The sequence below is a fragment of the Tyto alba genome, unplaced genomic scaffold (assembly GCF_018691265.1).
Source record: "Tyto alba isolate M040663 unplaced genomic scaffold, T.alba_DEE_v4.0 Super-Scaffold_26, whole genome shotgun sequence".
NCBI lineage: Eukaryota > Metazoa > Chordata > Aves > Strigiformes > Tytonidae > Tyto > Tyto alba.
This window is the reverse complement of record NW_024881300.1, coordinates 19,479,818-19,485,064: the sequence shown is the minus strand read 5'-3', so window position 1 is coordinate 19,485,064 and position 5,247 is coordinate 19,479,818.

The window sequence follows — 5,247 nt, the reverse complement described above, 5'->3', positions numbered from 1 at the left end:
TTGTGTTTTGTGTATTTCAGCATGTACCTTCCTTCACTTAACAGCCCTCCTTGATAACAGTATCACCACAGCAGAAGGACCATCTTAACAGAATTTCATACTGTTTTGTAATTTCTGATTTATTACGTGTCTGGTCAAATTCCAGTCCTGTTTTCAAGAAAAGAATTGTACAGAGGAATTGAAAGTGATAGAGTTCCTGCTTGTGTATGAAAACAAGTGAAGAAAGCTGTAAGTGTCCAATTAGCCTTTCTCCTAAAATGGAATTATGTAATTGGATACAGTTTTTTCGTATTCATTATTAAAAAAAAAAATAAAAATCCTCCAAGCTGGTAACATGTTATGGGAATTCATTATACATGCCTTCCAAGAAGAGAAAATCTTGATTTAACTACTGTTCACGGGAGATATTGCAATGAGTGGATATGTTTGCTGCCTGTTATTCCCTTGAAAGCAAAAACATTTTTATACAGCAGTTGGTCATCAGTGGCAGTGATGCCACATTAGCAGCGGCAGCTCTCCTATGCCATGTTGCCTTCATTCTGTTTTCAAAAATAGCTCCAAAAAAACAGGCACCCTATTTAGTCAACAGTTTTCCATATATCAACAGGTTAAAGTTAATTGATTTTCATCAGATACAATTAAAAAAAAAAAATCGTATCATCCCCTTGTAAGGAAGATGTGTCCAGCAATTTTTCAGTGGCCAGATCCACTAAAGAAAAGGTGAGTTTCCCTTGAATTGTGATGATGGCATTCAGGTGCATCTACCAGGGGCAATATGGTATAAGCCAAAATAGAAGTTGTTTTGGGGTTTAGTGATTTGGTTTGTTTGTTTTTTTTTCACACCTCTGGATAGCTTGCTGAATGTGCATTAGGAAACAGTGTAGAAGTATAAAGAAATCTGAATATTATTTGATTATACTTTATTTATTCTCAACTGAGGAGCTAAGGACTAAGGATTAAACACTCAGAGTGTTGGAAGCTTTTAATGAGAGGCTTTGAACAAGCAACTCCATCCTGGCCAACCTGGGGAAATAACTTCAGAGTGATTGTCAATTTTTGCTTTTGCATCAGTAGTTACAGTAAGTATTCTGCATAACCACATGTATGTATATAGTCTTTATAGTACTTCTTATGGAAGGTTTTAAAATTAAAGTCTATGGCTCATCCTCAAGAAATGCTGAAAGTTGATCACAGGTATGGAACAATTGCATGTCTAGAGGAGACTTCAGGCTGTAAAAGAGACTGGGATGGAAGGCAGCTGGACAGCTGGAGTCAAGTGTATATAATTTTTCTGAATTAAGACTTATCTTCTGGCATGGCATTATTACATGAAGAACCTGGTTGCCTCTTCTATTCCAAACCCTCCATTTTAAAAAAATAATTTTGTTAAATTTCCATCTGAATTTTGTTAGGGAAGTATTAGACGTGGAACGTGAACATAAAGGAGTACACAGTGTGTGTGTGTGTGTGTGTGTGTGTGTGTGTGTGTGTGTATATTTTGCACCCGGTATGAAAAACTTAATAAAAGGAGCTGCCTGCTGTTTAGAATATCAGACCAAACAAACTAGTCACACACTGCTTTTTCTTTATTATGTGGCATGTGTATTTTGTTAGTTTTTTATACAGAGGCTTAGAGTGAACATATGCACATGCTGTATTGGTACAGAAACTTTTACCATACAAATTATTACAGGACACTTTACTACTGTTTTTAACAGTGGCTAGAATATGGTTTCTTTCTGTTGTTTGGTTTTCTAAGCTTTGTGAACTCCTTCAGAATTCAGGTTTCAAGGTGAAGTTTAGCTATTTATATGAATACGTACAAGCCGTTCTTGGGTGGGAGGAAAATAGAAAGAGAGCCCTCTCTGTTATGTTAAGCTCCTCAGGTATGAGGAAAGCAGGTCACTTACTTCAAATGGAAGACTTCTGAAATTGCAGTGATTTTGAAAGATGCTTTTATTTTTAAGCAGGAGGAACTATGGGGGCAATTAAATGTACACCCATCTGACCATAGTTCAAAAGAAGCTAACATTCCTTTATTGCAGATGGAAATACAATATAATCCTATATTCTTAACAGCTGGACATAAAGGATAATGAGATTTTTCTTCTTGTAGCCCCAAACAAATGCATGAGAATTGGTTCAGTGACATGAAGCGATAGCAGCTTATAAGGAGGGAAAACCAAAGCTGCTAATGCTTTGTTATTGCTTCAATTATTCCCTAGACCTCTGGCTTTGTATACCTAATACAGACACTACAGTTACACAGATCTACTCTCAGTTTAAGGGAAGCAGGCATATCTGTGGTTTTTTCTTCCTGCCATTTGGTCTTAAAATGAGGAAGATGGTCACTGGTATTCGGGTATGTCAAACCAGCCACAGGAGCTTCACATTCAAACCTGTACCCTGTGATGCCAGACTGATTGCTCAGCTGCTCACCGATGGAGTTTATTGGTGTGTCATGAACAGGTCTACCCCTTCTACCTCACCCCACGCGTATGCCACCTTTCTCTAGACACTGAATTAGCAGTCACTCCTGCATTAGCAGTCAATTTAATTTACTCATATTCCCAGTTTGAGATGTGGGGCTGAGAAGCAGATTACAGGCAAGGATGTACCAGCATCTTACTGGAGCTATTATGGATGAATGCATTTGTTATATGGCATCTGTTCTCCGTCAGAACCCTAGCACCTGCAGTTATTTCCTTTTCAGTGGTTGTCACGGATTTGGTTATGTTTTGCTTTCTGAAGTCACTTAATCTGTTACATTGATAAGTTAGCAATGTGAGGCCAAAAATTCTTACAGCGAGTTCTATATCAGAATCACAGTAAAAATTTAAGTGCAAAAGGATCATCTGAAGATGAAGATGGTACTGTCTCCTCATAAAAGCCATCAGCTGTTAAGTGCTATTCGTTTAAATTCATTAATGTCATTAAGTGTCTGGCAGTGCTTGGATTTTCCAACGTGCTACTAAAGAGTGATTTTAGCATGAACAATGCTGAAGAGAAAAATACCATCTGTACTACTTACTAGGACAATAACTATGTCAGTAGAGAAGGATCTTACTATGTCAAACTGAGTGTTCACAACTCAGAAGAGAGAAGTCCATTTTTCTTTTCTCCCCCTAAGTTTGTAAAAATTGTTAGGCCGTTCCCAAAGAGGATGCAGGGAAAGTTAAAGGAGAGGTCTTGTCCTTTAAGGAGGCTGAAATACTAAAAGTTCTTGAAGTCATTGCTTCCTGATACTACAGTAATGTGTTTCAAACAATGTATTTTAAGATTAATTTAGAGTGTGTAATACTGCACTGTGTTTCACTTTGAAATGCCAAGGCTGAAATCATGAGCAAATTTTCCCTTCCGTGGATTGTTCTTTGGATAAAAAAACAATACCTTCTAATTTTTCTGAATGGCTTCCCAGGTGATTTCATTTCATAGCAAACAGTGGTTTATTGCTAGCAATTGAGAGGTCTTGCAGCCGCACGTGGGCCATGTTACAGAGCTCCCTGCCCTGCAGCGTTGGCTCTGAACTGCCCGGCGTGAAAGCCGCCGTGGTACCTCACAAGAGAAGCTGGCAGGGCTTGTGTGCATCAGGGCCACCCTACAGCCCTCCCCTTACTGCCCCGAATTATCACAGGCTACTTAAACGTACCTCTTGGGAGTCAACTCTTTTGCAACTGTTACATTAGTGAAAGCATCCCTATAGTTATCCAGGCTTAAGCTGTTAGAAGTAATGGTATTGATAGCTGTAGAGTAATACCCAAAGGCATGTCTGACAGGTGGAAAACTGGCATTAATAAAAGGGCAATAGCTTAAAATCTGTCACTTCTTCCATTGTTTGGCTCTAAAATGAGACACAGTAAAGACAGAATTCTTTGGTAAGGTTACGGCTTTCTACTGCTGGCTTAAATCTACTTTTCAGCAGCCTTCAAAATTCTATTTTTATTCTAGTATTTGAACAGGGTGACGTTTAAGTTTGTGGGTAGGCGGCAGCGATTTTGAGGGCTGGTTTTCAACCAGTACTACTGAAATGAGCATGACACCCTAGGTCATGACGTAACACTGAGGCAGTAAACAGCGGTACAGAATGTGAAGTGTCTGGGCCATAACATAGCACTACTGCCTGTAGCACTTGACTTTTATGTGAGACTATTTCAGCCCTTGCAGCACCGGGAGGAGGCATACCATGTTCAGGTCAGGGGCTGCTTTGTTTTCAATGTCATTTATCTTCTCAGCTGCCCTACTCAGCACAGTCAGTAGCAAACAAAATATTCCTAAGTTACAGTGCCATTTGTTCTTCATAGAAACACACCTGACTGTGACTCCTGCTGGAAACCCCTCCACGATGAAGGGATGTGATTGCCTAGTTAAAAGCACAGGTTTTGTCAGTAGGCTTTGCCAGCATCCCTGGCCCTCTGACCTGCATCCCTGACTTTCTCACTTTTTCAGGACCTCCTTCTGTTACTGTTCCTGTGTGTCTAGAAAGGAAGACTGGCAGCTGGTTTCAGTGGCTCGCCTCCTCGGTAAGCAATGGTAGCTGCTGTGCTGCCGGATGCAGCATATAAAAGCATCACAGTTTCACAGCTGCATCCCACTTTTGAAAGCAAATCAATAGAAATGATGTTACTTTGTCACTTATGCTTGTTATATGATCAACTTACACTGTTTTTCTTGTCACAGGAGTAGGGCTTCTCTCTCTTTGTACAAGTTGTATGGAGTTGAGGAGGACCTGTGTTCTAGCATGTGCCCTGGATGGGTAATGAGAGGCCAAAGTACTGCTTGAGTGGAGGATGTTCTGTATATTTGGAGATGCTGAGCCATCACAGAGCTGTTAAAAGAAAAAGGAGTAAGTGCATCTTGAATCAGACAAAATTTCCATGTGTATCACTGTAGTTTATTTTAGTTATTGACTGTCATAACCTATAAAGAGTGCTTCCTGTGGTCTCCTTGTAGGAATGAGTACAAAGGTTTATTAATCTGTATAGAGTGAGGTAATGGTAGCCTGATTCTTCAGCCTCCTGATAAGGAAACTCCCATCGAAGGCTGAGATCAGGGTTGTGGTCATCATGCCAGGAGCAGTTTGCACATTTAGCATTGTTTTCTTTAGTAAATAAGGAATAAGCCATCACATTTATTGTCTTTTTTACTGCTTCCAAAAGCACTTGAATTTTTCAACAAATTTGATAGAACAGCAGATATCTCGAAGATACTAATTTCCAAACACAACAAAGATCAGGTGGAAGTCAAAGA